Genomic DNA, 19,556 nt, shown 5'->3' on the forward strand with positions numbered 1-19,556 from the left:
TAAATCTGATAAACACTTTTCAGCAAGGTGGCAGGTTACAAAATCAACATACAGAAATCAATGCCCTTGTTATATACCAAAGGCAAACATACCTTCACAATATCCTTAAACTTAAATTAATAAAATACCATGGAATAAACCTAACCAACTATGCTTGTTTTAATAAGAAATGTCAAGCTAGACAGATGGCTCAGTGGCTGCTCTTCCAGAGGTCCTGAGTTCAATTCCCAGTAACCACATGGTGGCTCACAGCCATCTATAATGGGATCTGGTGCCCTCTTCTGGCCTGCAGAGATACATGGAGACAGAGCACCATAAAATTAAAGAAAGAAAAAAGGAAAAATGTACCCCATAGGCTCTGATATTTGAATACTTGGTCCCCAGTTGGCAACACTGTTTAGGGAGGTTGAAGCAATATGGCCTTGCTGGAGGAAGTATGCCACTGTGGGAAGGCTTTGAGAGCTTTAAGCCTTGCCCTACTTCCAAATTGTTCTCTCTGCTTCCGGCTTATGGCTAGGATGTGAGATCTCCACTTCCTGCTCCAGCTGACATGTCTGATGCTGCTATGCCTCCCTGCCACGATGGACTCTTTAGCCTTCTGGAACCATAAACCCAAATTAAATTCTTTCTTCCATAAGTCACTTTTGGGAATAGTACTTTATCATAGCAACAGAAAAATAACTAATACACCAAGGAAATGAAACCTTAAAACAATGAAGAAATTTAAAGAAAGCATCAAAAGATGGAGAGACCTCCAGGCACATAGATGAATAGGATTAATATTGTAAAAAAATATTGGCTATCCTTTCAAAAGCAATCTCCAGATTCAGTGTAATCTCCACCAAAATTTCAGAGCAATTGTTCATGGATATTGAAAATACAATCTTAAACTCATATGGAAGTACAAATGACCTTGAGTAGCACAAATAATCCTGAGCAATACACATACTGCTGGAAGTATTATCATGCCCGATTTCAAAGATTACAGAGCTACAGTAATGAAAACTGTATTGCACTTGACACATAAACAGGCAATGGATCAGTGCAAAGAGAACTGAAGATCCAGATATAAATACATGCACCTACAGTCACCTGACTTTTTTCAAGTTTTTATGATTTACATTTTTCATTTATTTTACATCTCAGCTGCTGCTTCCCCTCCCCCTTCCTTTGATTCCTTCCCCCCCATATCTCCTCTGCCCCCTTCTCCAATCTACCCCTCCTCTACCTCTGTTCAGAAAAGAGCAGGCCTTCCATGGGTGCCAACAAAGCATGGCTTACCAAGTTGCAGTAAGACTAAGCTCCTCTCTTTGTATTAAGTCTGAGCAAGGCAACCCAGCATTAGGAACAGATTCCCAAAAAGCCAGCCAAAGCATTAGGAACAGGCCTCACACCCAATGCCAGAAGTCCCACAAGCAGACCAAGCCACACAAACATCAAACATTTGCAGAGGGCCTAGTCCAGTCTCATACAGGTTCCCTAGCCCAGCCACCTGATTTTTGACAAAAGTCAAAAATTCACGTTAGAGAAGATACAGTATCCTTACCAATTGGTGTTGTGAAAATTGGGTATCTAAAAGTAGATTAAAATTTGACTTTTATCCACACCCTGTGCAAAACTCAATTCCAAATGGATCAAAGGTCTCAATGTGACACCTAAGACCTGAAACTCTAAAACTTCTAGAGAGTGTACTTCAGGACAGGCTCAGATAAGGACTTTCTCAGAAAATAGGACCAACAATCAAAAGGATTTTGTACTGCAAGAGAACTATTAATTAACTGGAGTCAACACACAAAAGCATGGAGCAGAGGCACAAGTCTTCACATCTACACCTTACAGAGAACTAGTGTCTAATGTACACAAAGAACTCAAAAAATGAAACAGCAACAACTGAATTTTAAAATTGGCTATGGAACTGAACATGACATTTTCAAAAGAACAAACACAAAAGGCTAGGAATATTTTTTTAAGTATTTGATACACTTAGCCATTAGGGAAATGCAACTTTAAAGCACATTTAGATTCAATCTACCCTAGTCAGAAATGGCTAAGATTAAAAAAAAATAAGTGACAACAAAGGTTGGTGAGGCTGTGAGAAAAGGTGAGTCCTCATTAACTATTGGTGGCAGTGCAAACTGATTTAAGTGTAAAAGACTTTAATTGGAGTTACGCTGCAGAAAGGATAATGTTTTTCCCAGAAGCCAGAGGTTGCCAAATAAAAATCGCAGTGCCAGGTATGAAAAGCCTCACTGCAAGCTGTTTGTGTGGCTTGTCCCAGACTTCTCCCAAACAACACAGTCTGTTGCTACTGCTCTTGGTTGCCTACTAGAACTTGATTGTAAAAAATCCTATAGGTGAAGACACTATTTGGCCACAGGCCTTAAAGGAATCAAATTGGTACTGAGTGGGGAGCTTCCTCCCTACAGGCTAGCTGTCATACTAATGAAAGGTACTGTGCAGGCTGCTGGGAAAGAAAAGCCATGAATAGTCCTACCTAGCTGTGAACACTACAAGCTATAATAATGACCATCCTGTCAAGGTATGTCCATAGGTACAGTGGTAACTTAATGTAAGGCATCAAGGAATTAAATTGCTGGTGACAAGTACAAACAATGCTAAAAATAAAAGGAAGTTTAACAGTAGAATTTATATTATCGTTGTGAGGGAAAGGACATCTCCCTTTCATTTTTTTTTCATTTTATTTTAAGAAAAGTCAATACCGCTACAAAATGACTAGTGGATTTCTTGGTATATACATAGCAATGAAAGGTAACTTCAGCCGGGCATTGGTGGCGCACACCTTTAATCCCAGCACTCGGGAGGCAGAGGCAGGTGGATCTCTGTGAGTCTGAGGCAGCCTGGTCTCCATAGCGAGTGCCAGGATAGGCTACAAAGCTACACAGAGAAACCCTATCTCAAAAACCAAAAAAAAAAGGAAAGGTACTTCATTATTATATAAAGAACCACTATAGCAATCAAATAACTTAGACACAAGTATATTTCTAGAGATACATATCATAGTATAAGTGTGGCAGCATTGTGTTCAGGGTCATTTCAAAAATCATTAGAAATATCTACTATTCCTGTTTTCTTTCATTTTCAAACATACCAGAGGCAACTGCTGTACATACGGGTCTGGCCTGACACAGGATGTATATAACCTCTCCCCTCGCTCAGTGGATGCTGCCAGAACCACAATGCTTTCCAAAGCATGGCTTCTGTCTCAGTATACCCACTTCAGTCCACACATAATTCTCCATCAACAGTTATATTACCGCACTGGATGCCTCCTAACCCCCATCTCCACAACTCCAGCTTTAGGGATCTGAATCTGTCTCCCATTCAATCTGCCAAGGGAGAAGGAGAGCCACCTCCTGCCCCTTCAGAATGGCACATGCCAGTCTCTCAGTGTTGACTGACCCATGTTAACTGCTGTTCATCTACTCTTCTAAAATAGACTAGGCATTAACTAAGGAAAATAAATGAAAAGATTAAACAACTGTGTTTCAAAAAACATAAGAAGGACATGGTTAGTGGCTTTATTCCCAGAACTAAAGGCCAGCCTGGTCTGTATAATGAGTTTCAGGCCAGCCAGGGCTACTTAGTACAACCATATTATTATAAAAAAAATAGGAAGAGTACTTCATGTTAACAATGTCATTTTAAAAAAAGTTGAAACCACTATGCAATATGAACTTCATTGTGTTTAACAAGTACTTTTGTTTTTAAAATATTTTCAACTTTTCTACCATAAATGATAAATGGTGTAAACTAAAGTTCTCAGGGGAAAAGCCACATCTACTTTAAACATTCTACAAAGCTATAGACAGTTGGAATGTTGCAGGACCAAAGCCAAATTATCTTGGACTATCATAACTCCTAAATAGAGTTCCACTCAGTAGATGTGATTCAATATCCTTGTGACTAGTACTTAAGTCCCAAAAGCTAAGAACAGTATCTGATGCCTACATTAGAGCTCCCCTACTCCCTCGCTATAGCCACTGTCAAGGAAGAAACAGGTCTCACCTTAAAGTAGTAAGAGATGTGGCTTATTCTGGAGTCAAATATGAGTTGCCATGGTCCAGGAACAGAGATTGAGATCTCCCCAAAATACCATGTTCCAATGAGGTAGCAATTTCATACACTTTTTATAGTGACAGAACAAAGAAGTCCATAAATCAAGACACTTTTCCAAATGCATTACTGGGCACATCAGGCAGGCAGATTATACAAGATAGGTAGAACCCTGCTGTAGGCCTTCAATGCCACGTGACAATACTCTTCACCTTTGGTTGGTAAAAACTTGGATTTTGTTAAGTTAACTCCTTCTTAAATGTTTTATGTGTTTTTAGGAAGTTAGGTCTCACAGAGAGTGGAAAGAAACGGCTATTCAGTAGGCTAAAGATCACCCATAAACTGCAATTAGGCCCTGAAACTGCAACACGCCAGCCTCTCCACATCACTGAGGTGGGTTGTTTTGTTTGTTTGTTTATTTGAGACAGGGTTTCTCTATGCAGCCATGGCTGTCCTAAAATTCACTATGTAGACCAGACTGGCCTCCAACTCACAGAGATCTACCTACCATGCCCCACAAGGTTTTAAAGTCAATAAGCCTTTGCACTCGATTTCTTTCAAAGAATTCTCACTCAAATCTGGCTACCTAAATGGATTTGAAAAAGAGTCCTCAATTGTAATTTCCTTTGTCTGTTACTATAAAAATTCATGAAACCGTTACTATATCTAAAGATGGTATTTGGGGTAACCTAAATCTGTGTTCCAGGACCATCTCCAGAAAAACTTTCTCTTCTTTCACCATTAGGAATGAAAAATTTGTAAGGAAAAGTGTAAGATACTATGGTCATAGTGACTGGACACCTAATCTGGATTCCTCATTTTCTACAGTGATGTTAACTGATGTCTATGAATCAAACAGTCTGTGGCTTCAATACAAAAGTAGATCCTTACATGCCAAGACAACCAAAGTAACAAAACATTCAATAAAGAGAAAAGTAGATGGAGTTAACCAGAAACATACATTGTGTTTTGGTAAAAGAACCCTGAAAATACCCCCCACTGAAAATCCCATGGAATCTATTGAATTTAAAGAAGAGGGGAAAAATGAAAGGAGAGGGAGGAAAAAAAAAACAGCTCTGTTGCATTTTTTTTCCCAGGCATGATGGGCGGGGCGGGGGGGGGCAAGCAGCAGGCGGCAGCAAAGAGCAGCACTACCATCTACTGGTCGGAAAAGTCTAGATTCAACCAAGGCAAACGAAAATCTAGCTTTTCTTCGGCTCTTCGACGCACCGCCTAAGAGGTAAACACTGTAGGAGCCAAGCGGCATTAAACGTGGGAGTCACGGGCTACAGGATTATATGTACTAAGTGTGCCCACCCGGAGGACAAGCCCTGCAAAGCAGCCTTTAGTCCCGCCCTCTGGAGCCATAGCAACAGCTGCAGGAAGTCCGAGACACACAGGAAATGCACCAGCCAACAAGTCACTGGATTGGCGGGCTTTGGGTCTGCATAATGATCGGAAGTGAGGTTGCAGGCATTAACCCTCAGTCCCGGATCATAACAACCTGCTTCTGCGCCCACAAGGGAGGGCAGGCTGCTCCTACAGTTCAGGGGCCTTCTGCTTATCCACTTCCAAGTCTCTCCGCCTGCGACTGGGCCCTGGGCAGCACAGAAGACCATGCTCTTCTGTGGTGTCCAGTCGCCAGCATGTATCTGAACAGGACAGGACTCCTGCCCCTATGAAAGCTTTACTTATATAAACAAAAGAGGTTGCAATCCCCTGGCCTACATGATCCCTAAGCTTTTCTCTGTGTTCAGTGCTCTGGAAAGCAAAGGAAACTGGAAGACAAGGAAGTTATGAAAACGAGTAAACTTAGCATTCCTTAGACGTACCAGTTACCCCGAAATAACGTCAAAACTCCCAATTTGCAACACTGACAAGCTATTGCACCGCCCTTTGACTTAAGCAATGATTTCTAAAAAAAACACCAATTTTTTTTTTTTTTTTTTTTGGTTTTTTGAGACAGGGTTTCTCTGTGTAGTTTTGTACACAAGGCTAGCCTCGAACTCAGAGATCTGCCTGCCTCTGCTGGGATTAAAGGCGTGCACCACCACTGCCCAACTGGAAACGCTAACTTTTTTTGTTTCCGAGACAGGGTTTCTCTGTGGCTTTAGAGGCTGTCCTGGAACTAGCTCTTGTAGTCCAGGCTGGTCTCGAACTCACATAGATCCGCCTGCCTCTGCCTCCCGAGTGCTGGGATTAAAGGCGTGCGCCACCATCGCCTGGCTGAAACTTTTTAAAACTATTTTTACTGCCTATAAAATAGCCTGAAGCAAATACCAAAGTACATCATTGAAAACTAAGTTCCAAATAAATTTTAGTCCTATTTCATGTTAGTAAGATATATATGTAGCTATATATATATATATATATATATATATATATATATATATTTGCACATGTTTATGTTTCATCTGTGTATATACACATATTTTTTCCAAATAGCCCATCATACTTTTTTCCTATATTTAATTCCTAATCAAATGTTAAAAATTGTTTTGCTGCAGGACCATTTGTTTACATGTTTAAAGATGCAGAGGAACTCTCCTGCTAAAATTAGGATCCCAGGGCTTGTATATAATCTTACCCATTATACCATCATGTGTGGCTAAGGACTGAATATGTACTTCTAAGAACCAAAGTTTACATGCTTTAGGATGCAAGGAGACATCAGAAAAGAGTGAGGTGTGGGCCTTATGTTGTGACCTGACAGTAGTGTTCCAGAATGCTCTTTGTCTAAAATTTTAGTGTGGAGAGATTGTCCAGGTCATCCAAGACAAGGTATCATGTCAAAAGGAAAAATAAAGTGACTCAAAATGTAAAGGCTATTCAACTGATGCACACAAAGGAGGATAGTGAAGCCAGATAACACCAGAGCTGAGCAGGGTTAGAATTTACTTAGGGATGGAGTATGGCATGTGGCTGTGGTGATTCCCAGGTTTTCAAGCTGTGGTTGAAGATACTGGAAGTTTCTGGCTGACAGAATGGTCCTTACAATGTCTTTCTTTCTTTCTTTCTTTCTTTCTTTCTTTCTTTCTTTCTTTTCTCCCTTCCTTCTTTCTTTCTTTCTTTCATTACATTCCCAGAGATCGATCCCATAGCCTCCGCCACACTATGCATATGAGATACCTTGAAACTATATCTCCAGTCACAAAGTATTTATTTTACAAATCATAGTCTCTTACATGAATTCTAACATATTTAAGCTGAACATAGTGACACACACCTATAATCCCAGCACTTAGAAGGTAATAGCCAGAGGATCATGAGTTCAAATTATCCTCAGTTATGTGGCCCAGCTTATCTTGAACTCCCTGTAAACTAAAGTTCCTAGGGAAAAAATCACTTCTGCAAGGCTGAATGGTTTGAATTTCATGATTGTGGAGAGTTGAAATGTTATAAATCCATAGCCAAAATATTTCAGTCTCCTTAAATAACTTCCTTCCTGCACCTGACCTAACATCCTTTCAATTAGTAGGTAGAAGCTGTATGTGAGTGCACATGCGCACAGCCCTCCCCCACCTTGACATCTGTATCTAGTATAAAAAATCATGCTACACTCCCATCGCTCATTTATGTATCTTAATTTTTAAATTAAAATATAATTACATCATTCCCCCTTCCGTTTCCTCCCTCCAACCTCTCACATGCCCACTGTCCACTCTGTCTCAAGTTCATAACCTCTTTTTTCTTTCATTGTTATTATTATGTTTTATGTTTGGGGATGGTTGCCCCCCTGGGCCTTTTGATCTATAAAGTGTCCACACAAAACATAGTGCTCACCTCAAAACAAATAAGAGGTAGTTCACTCAAATGTAAGTAACCATAGCCTGGGAAAATAGTACTCAGGGCACTGTTTTTAGTTAGGGAACAAAACAAAGTCATAAATGGGACTATTTTTTAAATACTTTGGCAGAAACAGCACATTATGGCAAAGCAGGAGCAATGTTCACAGTATATCTCAGCTACAATCGGCTGACATTCTTAGCTTTGGGACTGGTGCAAGCTCTGACACAGAAACACCTCATGAGGAAGGAATGAGGGGACACTTCACAGAAATCCTTAGAAGTGTTTTACAAAGGATGAAGTCACAGAGTTCAACGGACCCAGATAACCAACAGTATTACAAGCACCATTATTTATCAATCAATATCTAAATGTTGTTCATTGAAGATATTCATTTTACAATGTGCTTTTGCTGTTTTCAGCCAATGATACACATGCATTACTCTAGGTCAGGGGCATGGAAAAACTGCATATTTTAAGATTGTGGCTATACATTAGCTTAAGCTGTAAAAGTTGATTGCATGGAAAATCCAAGGCAAGCAAGGTTTGTGGTTCTATTGTCCTCTAAAAGGCAGGTTAAATAAACAGGCTGGGTACACAGCAGGAGAGCAGTCTCAAGTCTTAAGTGACCTCAAAGTATATTATTAACTCTAGCTGTGAGGTCCAGCCACCTTCCCCCCTCCCTCCCTCCCTCCACCAGTCTCTTTCTCTCTCTTCAAAAAGGAGGCAGTGTTTGAATGTCTGAAGATAAACCAAGTCATCTGGTACTCTAGTCAGCTTATGTATGATAATTACTAACTTGCAAGTATTTGGAAAAAATAGAGGGATTGAACTAAAGATAACCTAAACATTTACTACCTACAAACTGGCTTTATCTTGTACACTTAACAAAGTCCTAGGCAATAAAATTTTCAAAAAACAGAAATAGGCAGCCTGTTTTAATTAAAATGTAAAACAATATATAAAAATACTGATAAAACTGCTAATTTATAATAGAGCTTTTCAAAAAACTACATGAGTTAAATTAGATGCTAAAATAAAGATTTGAGTTTATATCCAAACTAAAAATAAATTTTAAAATAGTTCTCTACTCATCTCTTTCTCTGCCTTTGTTTCTTTACATCACATATCTTACAGTTTTCCTTGAGTAGCGTTCTTCTCCTTTTAACCTATGCTTACATGAAATTCTCTTTATACAAACCAGTCCTAAAATTCCTTCCATCCTTAAAGCCAAAAGTCTCTGTCTGGCCTAAGTGGGGGTCCCTAAAGCTTAGGGCAACTCCTCAGACTGTAAAAGATAGCCAAGTAAAGCTAGGTCTGTGTCCCACCACAGCATTCCTGGGAAGTTATGCTGAGATCCATCTTAACTGTTGGGGGTTTTCCCTGTCATTTGTCTGATGATCCTATAAACCTGGCTTCTGTGTTCCCTGACTTCCGTTTTCCTACCAAGAAACCCACTAAATATCTGAATGCTACTGACACCAGAAATAGACATTTCCTAGAACTCTGTTCCTCAGTTATATGTAATAGCACAGTTTTGGGGGTGGGGGGTTGTTGTTGCTGTTGTTTTTGTTTGTTTTGGGGGGTAACATCATAAAACCTGATTCCCTGTGTAACTGGGAACAAATCGCCCTATGTAACTGGCAAAAATAAAGATATTCTAAAGAGACACAATCTGGCTATCAGACTGTTGAAACATAGACCCTAAAAATACGGAAATATCCCCAAAAATCTCATGCTGGGAGAAGAAAAGGGCACCAACCAGAGAGGGAACTTGTCTTAGGACAACTTGTCAGACCACCTTACAGGGTGAGACTGAAGCCCAGATAAGTGGGCTTGACCGCACATTGACCAGAACTGCTTACATGTGCATATGCTTGGCCTTCTATTTAAACCTTGATCTTACTTAGGGGCCCTAAAAATGGACTTGAGGGGTTTTCTGTATGTCTTTGTACCTCTTCTCATTGTGACAACATTGAATAAATCTCCCTTTTTTACTTGGCTCTTTGAATTGCCTTATTGAGGAAGGGTGACCACACCTGACTTGGTACAAACTATGACCTCCGAGTTCCATAACTCCTACACATCCTAAGCCAATTTCTTACCTCCTAAAAAGTAGTCATGTATACAATAAAAAACCCTTCAATCTCAGTGAATTAGATAGAAAAAGAGGAGAAAGGGTAGAGAAAAAATACGAGCAAACTTCACCTTTTGATCTTTTTTGTTGAGCTTTTCTCATGTCTTAAAGAGAGAGAAACTTTCTACGTGTTATGTGTCATGTGTGTTTAAGATAATTGCTTTGCTGTTTTCATATGTTTTTGTGTCAAAATTTTAACAAGCCATGGCCACTTCAGTTCTCTTTTAATTATTTTTTATTGTGTGCTAAGAATATTTTTGGCATGCCCAATTAAAATGCATTTGCAGTTTTACAAATTTAATATTGACCACATATTTAAAGGCTTGATAAATACCCACTTCCTTATAAATTTGGAACTCTAAATATCCTAAAAGCTATTAAAATGATACCTTTGGGTATAGTGTTTTTCTTTTCTTTTTTTAAGATTTATTTATTTATTTATCATGTATACAGTACATGCCAGAAGAGGGCACCAGATCACATTACAGATGTTTGTGAGCTACCATGTAGTTGCTGGGAATTGAACTCAGAACCTCTGGAAGAACAATCAGTGCTCTTAATCCCTGAGCCATCTCTCCAGCCCCTAGTAAATGTTTTTAAAACCTAATGTTTATATAAAACAATATTCATTAGAGAGCCATAAAGACTTCATTAGGCTCATTAATATTATATACATGTATTTTGATAAAAATTTCCCTATAAAACAGATTGCAGACACATAGTTTTCAAATTTTTTAACTGTGTCATAATAATCATGACTTCCTTTCTAAAATGTTAAGTTTTTTTAAATTAAGGCTGGATTATATAAATTAACATGTATATATTTAGTTATTTACTGAAGATCTGTTAAGTTTCCTTTTCACAATGGGGATTATAAGAAATGTAATCCCACCTGTCAGAATGACTAAGATCAACACAAGTAACAGACCCTGCCGGCAAGAATGTGGGGTAAGAGGAACATAACTCCATTGTTGGTGGGAGCACAAACTTGTACAGCAACTACGGAAATCAATATGGCAGTTCCTCAGAAAATTTGCAATTGATCTACCTCAAGACCCAGCTATACCACACTTTGGCATATACCCAAAGGATGTTCCATTCTACAAGGACACTTCTGCCCAACTATGTTCATAGCAGCTTTATTTATAATAGCCAGAAACTGGAAACCACCTAGATATCCCTGACAGAAGAATGGATAAAGAAAATGTGGTACATTTACATAATGGAGTATTACTCAGTCATTAAAAAAAGCAAATGGGTAGAACTAAAAAAACAAAAAATTCCAGACCCAGAGGAACAAATATGGCATGTATTCACTTATATCTGGATATTGGCTGTTAAGTCAATGATAACCAAACTATAATCTGCACAACCACAGAAGTTTAAGTACAGAGAGAGTAAGGGACTAGAGGAACAGATAGGAAAGGGAAATAGAATAAATAATTATAGATAGATGGGGGATGGGCTGGAACTGGAGAATAAAGTGGGGCAGGGGGAAAGGAGGGGTTGAGAGGGAATATGGAGAGAAACTGCTAAAATGAAGAGGCATCTGAGGGGTCGCATGTAAACCTAATACAGTAGTAACTTCCATATGTATATATATGATGGCAATCTAAATAAAACTGCTAAATAATGGGGGATGCAGAGTCCCAACTGCCCATCTCTTGTCACCAAATGAAGCTTCCAGTACCAGGAATGGATTACACCTAGTTGAATTTTTGGCCAAAGGGTTCTATGGGAATCCCCAAACAACCCAGGCTGTTGTTAAGACAATAGGTTGTTCTCCACAAACTGATGGCAAGGCCCTATTGCTGAAGACAACACCCACACAACATAGAGAGGCAGAGCTAGTGCTAGTGTCTTTGGTGTAGGAAGGTATTCTGCAAGCTACCAAAAGAGAAAGGTGGACACCAACCCAGCCACAAACACTTTGATCTATAATAGTGCCTATCTCTAAGATATGCTAGGACAATGGTGCACAATGCTTGTGGGAGTAACCAACCAATATCTGATTTGACTTAAGGCCCACTCCGTGAGATGGAACCCTTTCTACTGATACTACTAGGGTGACCAAGAATCAGGGACCACATAGCCCAGGGACTAAGGGAGGGGGATGTGGTGCTAAAACATCCTAATGACATTCTGCTATACTCATAAATCATTGCTTCACTCAGCCATCATCAGAAGGGCCTCCTGCAGTAGATGAGAACAAGTACAGTGCAGGAGGCACTAGACAGGAGATAGTGAGGAACGAGGACTTTAATTCCGTCTCTCAATGCTAGGGAACATGAAGATGAAAACATTTGGTTTCTAGAGCAATGTCTTATAATCATCAGGCATCAAAGGACCATGGTGGGGAAAAAGCTCCCAATGAAATTGAGGAACTCATCGACCATGTATTATAGAAAGTTTTGGAAGTTATGATGAGGGAAGAGCTGAAGGAAGGACTGGATCAGAGACAGGAAAGAACAAAGTAGAAATGTAATCCTAACAAACAATGTTTAAAATCTTGGTATAAAAATATCTTATGTATGGTTTTGGATATATACACTGCCTATATGAGATTTTTTTAACATAATTTACTCAGTACCAGACTGGTTTATAAGTAAGTGCTCCCAAATATGACTGAAAAAAAATCAATGAAATTATTCTGATTGATATTCTGCTATACTCATAGATCAGATAAATGCCTAGCCCAGTTGTCATCAGAGAGGCTTCATCCAGCAGCTGATGGGAACAAATGCGAAGACTCACAGCCAAACATTAGGTGGAGAGAGAGCTCAAATTAGAAATCTCTAACAGGTTCCTCCCTTGGAGGTCAGGAAACCACACAGAGGATGGAAAGGAGTAGAGTGAGCCAGAGGAATCAAGGACACCAAGAGAGCATGGCCCATAGAATCAAAAAAGCAGAGGTCACAAGAGCTCACAGAGACTGAAGCAGCAATTGTGGAGCCTACACAGGTCTGTGCTAGGTCCTCTGTGTATATGCTTGGTGTTTTTGTAGGAATCCTAACAGTGGGAACAGGTGTATCTCTTACTCTTCTGCCTGCTCTTGGGACGTTTTCCCTCCTACTGGGTTGCCTCATCCAGCCTTGATGTGAGGGTCTGTGCCTGGTTTTATTGTATCCTGTTGTGCCATGGTTGGTTGATGTCCCTGGGAGGCCTGCTCTTTTCTGGGGGGAAGATAGGGAAAATCTGGGCAGAGCGAAGGTGGGGTAAGAACTGGGAGGAGTGGAGGGAGGAGAAGCTTCGATAAAGATATACTGTATAAAAGAAGAATAAAAAATAAAGTAAGTGCTCATATAAACTAAAGTTATTATTAACTTGGCCCAACTTCCTTTTGGCTTATAGTAAAATTAAAATTTTAGGAACAAAATAATGTCAAAATACAAAGGAATATATTTAATCAATGTGACCATGTAAATAAAACAAATAGAGATGACTGATGGTCTTAAACCTTTCTTTGAGGCAATTAGAATGAGTTTTTAAATTTAAAATTTTTATTTTTTAAAACAAGATATATGTAATCATACAGTTCTGGTAAAGATGTTATCTCCTTAATTCTTATCTCAATTCTGGTTGTACAACATGGTCCCTAGTGATTGACGGTATAAATTATCTTTGAGAGAAGATTTCTCATACTCTAGGATATGCTTTCTTCCCTGCTAAGTGTCCTCCTTTGAACTACTCAACTCCTTATTTCAAAGATTAAGAGGATAACTTGCTCTGTGCCTTTAAGGATATTTTTACAACTACTGCCTTTTTAAAAACAAATAAATGAGCTTTCTAAGAGCCCTATCTGAGCCAAGCCAATATAAAAGAAAACTCTAAATATGTTTTTTATTGTCATTTTAAAAACCTGCTTTAAGACTTACAAAGAGATCTTAAGAGTTTGCAGATAATCTTAATATGTTACATCATAATGAATATTTAAAAATAATCATCTGCTTTTATTTTAAAATAATAATGAAGTCATAAATGCCAAACTTCATCCTGATCTGGAAGTTTTACCCTACTTTTGACAACTCACAAACATTAAAAAAAAGAAATGCTTAAGCTGGGTGTAGAGGCAGATATATGTTATGCCTTAAGTCTTTAACAAATAATTAAAACTGGGTTAAGAATTAAAAAAAAACTATTGATATATTTTATCTTCATGCCTTGCAACATATGCATAGTCACTGATATATGACCACAAACAGGAACTGCACACATGAGAATACTCTCATATGACCACACTTAGAAACTGCAGACATGTGAACATGCACATGTCTGCATATGTTCATGCTCAGGAATTGTAAACATGTGAAAACATGCACATGTATTGATATAACCATGCTGAAGAACTGCTCACATATGAACATGCCCTAATGCACTGATAGATAGCCACGGTCAGAAATTGCATACAAATGAAAACATACATGTCCACTGACATAGGACCATGAATGGGACTGCGTAGATGTGAACATGCATAGATGCACTGATGTGTATGCTGGGAAAGTACATGCATGTGACATGCATATATGCCAGTATATAACTTTGTCTACTGTCTTAGTTAGTTTTTCTACTGCTGTGATAAACACCATGACCAAAAGCAACTTAGGGCGGAAAGGGTTGATTTGGCTTACTTACATATCCCGAGTCACAGTCCTTTGAGGAAAGCCACGGCAGGAACTCAAACTGGACGAACGTTGGAGGCAGAAGCTGATGCTAAGGCCATGAAGAAGTGCTGCTTGCTGGCTTGCTCCCCATGGCTTGCTCGGCCTGCTTTCTTATAGAACCCCGGATCACCAGCTCAGGGGTGATACCACTCACAACTGGCTGGGCTCTCATCCATTAATCACTAATTTAGAAAACGCACTACAGGCTTGACTACATCCCAATCTTATGGGAACATTTTCTTAACTGAGGTTCCCTCCTCTCAAATAACTCTACCATGTGTCAAGCTGACAAAAAACTAGCCAGCAAACCCAAGAACTGCACACATCTGAACACGTGCACATGTGCCAACATAGAAACATGGTCGGGAAATACACATATGTTAACACTATATGCTTTCACTGACATGACCTTGTATAGAATTTCATATAGGTGAGCAGGCACATATGTACCATATGAGCCCACTACATACACGACATATGCGCCCACATGTGACCACACTTAGGTTTCCACATGTATGGACATTTACATATGCACCAACATATTCCCATGATCAGAAATAGTGCACATGTGAACACACATATGCACTAACATGCAACCATGCTCAGAACCACACAAGTGGCTATGCATATGTACCAACGTAAGTCAGGACTCAGATTTTCATGCATGTGAACACACACATATGTGCCAACATATGACCTTGGTCAGGGACTGTCTGTGTGTGACCACACACACACACCACCATGTGGCCATGCTTGGGAACTGCACATATGTAAACAATCATACACACTGGCACGTTCCTGTGCTCAGGAATTGTACATGTGTGAATATCACATATGTACTAACATGTAATCACACCTAGGACTGCCTGCATGTAAACACTCACATATGCTCCAACATACTCCTACCATCCAGGACTGCACACAACAAGCTGGGCAGGGTGGCACATACTTTTATTCCCAGCACTCAGGAGGCAGAAGTAGGCAGACAGATCTGAGTTTGAGGCCAGCATGGACTACAGAGCTTGCTCTAGGACAGCCAGGGCTACACAGAAAAACTTTGTCTCAAACAAAACAAACAAACAAAATAAAACAGAACTGCATACAAGTGAACATTTGCATACATACTGACATATGTGGAACTGCACATGTGGAACATAAGAACCACCTGTGGAACTGCACACAGGTGAGCATACATATATCAGAAACGTGACTGTGTTGGTAAACACATGTGAACTTCTCTGTGGCACCAAACATGGAACATATACTATCAGGAGACAGCTCTGAAATACCCAATCCCATCTCCCCACGGAGAAGGTAAGTCTTAAAGTAACGTTCAATCATGACTAAAAAGATAGTAGTGGAAAGCAATACCTTACAGTTAGAAGATACTCAGGTCATTATTGAAAAATAATCTTCAAAGCGTGCTGAGGTGTAAATCAAGTAATCTCAGTGAAGAAACTCATGTGGCATCTCTACTTTGTAGAGGTGACGACAAAGATGAGCCAAATGAAGAAAGTCTAAAATAACAAGAATAAATAAAGTCTTAAATACATGCAGAATATTGGTCCAGTAATACAAAAGCACTTCATCATAAGAGAAAACAAATGGTTTCTGGGAAACTAGGAGAATTCTTATAGAGTCAAATTTGTTTCAGCCCATTAATCAAATAACAACACAGCACTGTTCCTGTCACTTTAGCTCTGTTAAAAGTATTTGATATTAATTTAATAAGTATACACCTAATTTGTGTGTTTCCTGTCTTTCCACTTGCTACCAAATCTGCAAGATCAACAATTAGGAACTAAACTGACAGTGCAAGAATGCAAAGGATTAGTTTCCAAATCTTATTGAAATTTGAAAATTCTACATCCCTTCTCACATGCTGTATACTTGCCAACCTTCTGGGCTGAGTGACCGACCAGTCAAAAGAGGCTCCTGATGGTCCCATTCACCCTAGAAATACAGAGTTCCAAGAACATTAAGGAACCACAAAAAGGGAAGCCACAGACAGGGAGCTAGTACACATAGCAGTATCTTCATTGCCCCGCTAGCCATGAACACACTACTTCAGTATGCATTTCTCCCTGGAAGACCTACACAAACTAGGAGGCAACCAAAACAATCAAAGTCATTATTACTATTTTCTGAATGTGTCAGTGTCTTAATTACTGTTCTACTGCCATGAAGATACACCATGACCAAGGCAACCCCTATAAAAGAAAGCGTTTAACTGGAGGCTTGCTTACAGTTTCAGAGGTTAGTCCACGGTCATCACAGCAGAAAGCACACAGGCATGGCTCTGGAGCAGTGGTTGAGAGCTTTACATCTGGATCCACAGGCAGAGAGAGTGAACACAACTGGGCCTGCCGTAGGCTTTTGAAACCTCAAAGCCCACCCCTAGTGACACACCTCCTCCGACATAAGGCCATACCTCCTAATCATTCCCAAACAGCTCTATTCACTGTGGACCGAGTATTCAAACATGAGTATTTGGGACCATTGTCATTCAAACCACCTCAGTTGAGAATCTGGCTCCTTCTGTTGGTTTCTGAAGCATCATCTCTAAGCTCTTCTCCTCACTTCTGGGTTGTGGAGTCCACTCTTCTAACTGCCAAATGGTCCTGCCCTAAAGAGTAAATATTGCCAGGGAAGAGCACACTAATTGGTTATCCAGTGCCAAACAGTTGGCCCAAAACATACATACAAATAACATTATATGGACTGAAGAGGTTACAGTTGGGAATATATACGTATGTGTATGTATATATGTGTATACACACATACACACACACACACACACACACACAATAACAAATGATGCCAAAAGAGGCCATGGAGCTAAAAGAGAGCAGGGAGGGGTATATGTGAATATCTGAAGGGAACAAAAGGAAACAAGAAATGGTGTGATGAAAATAAATTTCAACAATAAGCAAGCAAACAAACAAAAGATCTCAAAGTGAGGCAAATAAAAGCCAATCCTTAAAAAAGTAAAAACATTGCCTTTAGCACACACGCTCATGCATGCATACATCCTCCATCCACTGTACATGTGCATGCAGACAAACAGATACACACACTGATGCACAGAAATGAGCCTCTCACAGTAACCATGTGTACACATAAACCATACCATGCTCACTTAACCCGTTACTCATATCAGTAAAGAAAACAGGCCAGCTCTGTTTGAATCTGGATTTTAATTATGTACATAAATAGTGATATAAGAATGAGGAGTTCTAAGGCTTATACATATTTCCAAATGAAAAGTTGTAGATTAGTTGGTCTAGAATATGGCATCACCCAAGATGATAGCAAAGAGGCTCAGTGTTGTTTTTCCTGAAGAAAGCCAGTTTACTATATCCAATACTGACTCTCTGCCATTTGTTTGTAGAAATACTGATTTACCGTCTGGAGTTTCCAATGTTTACCTATAACTAAAAGAAAGAAAGAAAAATATGTTAACTGTACCCAGGAAAACAAAAATGACTCTAAAATCATGCATTTTGATATTTATTTAGGTTTAAATTAATAAACAGTATAATTTTACATTACTATTTCATCACCATAAAGAGAATGAACTAGAGAGCACAGTGCCTAGTCTCATTTTGCAGATGAGTGAACCGAAACTCAGATTTGTTCTCCATCCACACTACATTCAGACTTCCAACCAGCTGAGTACCCAAGCATACTAAGGTATGTGGATGATGCAAAGTACATGCCTACATGGCACAGCAAATGCCATGTACCTCTTGCCCTCTGAAGACCAAGACATACTTCTGTGTATCAGCTGAAGGAGAATACAATTCCATCATCCTCAGACCACTGGATGTCTTTTCTTTATACCTTTGTCTACCTCATACCCTTCCTTCCACGAATGAAGCACACACAAACTTACACCAAAGCCCAGATTGTCTTTTCCTTCATATGTGATGAACATGCTCAGCAACTGGAAGTATATAAATATTTGTATTGCTGGGGATTGAACCTAGGGCCTCACGCAAGTTAAGCAAGCACTCTAGCACTGGGCATATAGCCCAACATTGGAGAAACCAGTGATTGACTATTCACTGATCTTTTAATGTAAAAATCAAAAATTCTTAAACATGCAAACAACTAGCTAGTTGTTCTCTCTCAATTTATTAACCTTTTTTTTATTTCTAAGAATTTAGCAGATTTACTGTTTTGTTAAATACTGGAAACAACCTATATTAATTGGCAAAGATTAATTAAGCCACAGTAAAAGTATAGACTAGGAACTAACTATGTAAATAAGGAAGGAGCAAAATGGATCTACAAATACTGATGGAGAATATACACAATACATTAAGCTGAAGAATCAAAGTCATTACTTAACACAATTAAACATAGTGCTATTAGATATATAAACAAAAATCACAGCCTAAATCTAATCAAGCTTTCAGATCCAACTGTTGCTGTATGGGAAGAAAGGATGAAGAGAAAAGTGTAGTTGGCACTAAATGGATAATTTAGCCACCATTTGAACATGGCAAACTTAAGACCAAAAAAGCCAAGTTTTTCGATGAATAAATGAGGAACAGGAAACTATTACATTTAAAAGACAATGAAGAGACTTAATCACTAAAATGTGAAGGACAGATGATGTTTGAGTCCTGGTTCAAATAAACCAACTACAAAAGTTATTACTGAAAGGCCAGTATGGCTGTACAAAGCCGTATCCCCAGCACTCAGCATGCTGAGGCAGAAGAATCACAAATCCAAGATGTATCACAAAAAAATAATAAAGTTATTACTGACACAAACAGGAAAATCTATACACTAACTCGACATTAGACGGTATTAAGGAATTACTGTTAGTTTCTTTTGGTATGATGATAAAATTTTACATACTCTTCATGGAATTTTCCGTGCACTTGCAA

The 19,556-nt window shown here is 39.1% G+C and overlaps 1 protein-coding gene across 2 annotated transcripts in view; it reads right to left on the reverse strand.

Annotated features, from left to right (window-relative positions):
• Nucleotides 1-17,836: 17,836 nt before the first annotated feature.
• The window catches only part of Apoo (apolipoprotein O), a 59,121-nt gene continuing 57,401 nt past the window's right edge, over nt 17,837-19,556 (reverse strand). For both annotated transcript variants that reach the window (XM_027431881.2, XM_027431880.1), the window contains exon 9: nt 17,837-18,092. The gene's annotated coding sequence lies outside the window, so the exon portion shown is untranslated. The remainder of the gene's footprint in view (nt 18,093-19,556) is intronic.

Source organism: Cricetulus griseus, chromosome X (genome assembly GCF_003668045.3).
Source record: "Cricetulus griseus strain 17A/GY chromosome X, alternate assembly CriGri-PICRH-1.0, whole genome shotgun sequence".
In the NCBI taxonomy this organism is placed as follows: Eukaryota; Metazoa; Chordata; class Mammalia; order Rodentia; family Cricetidae; genus Cricetulus; species Cricetulus griseus.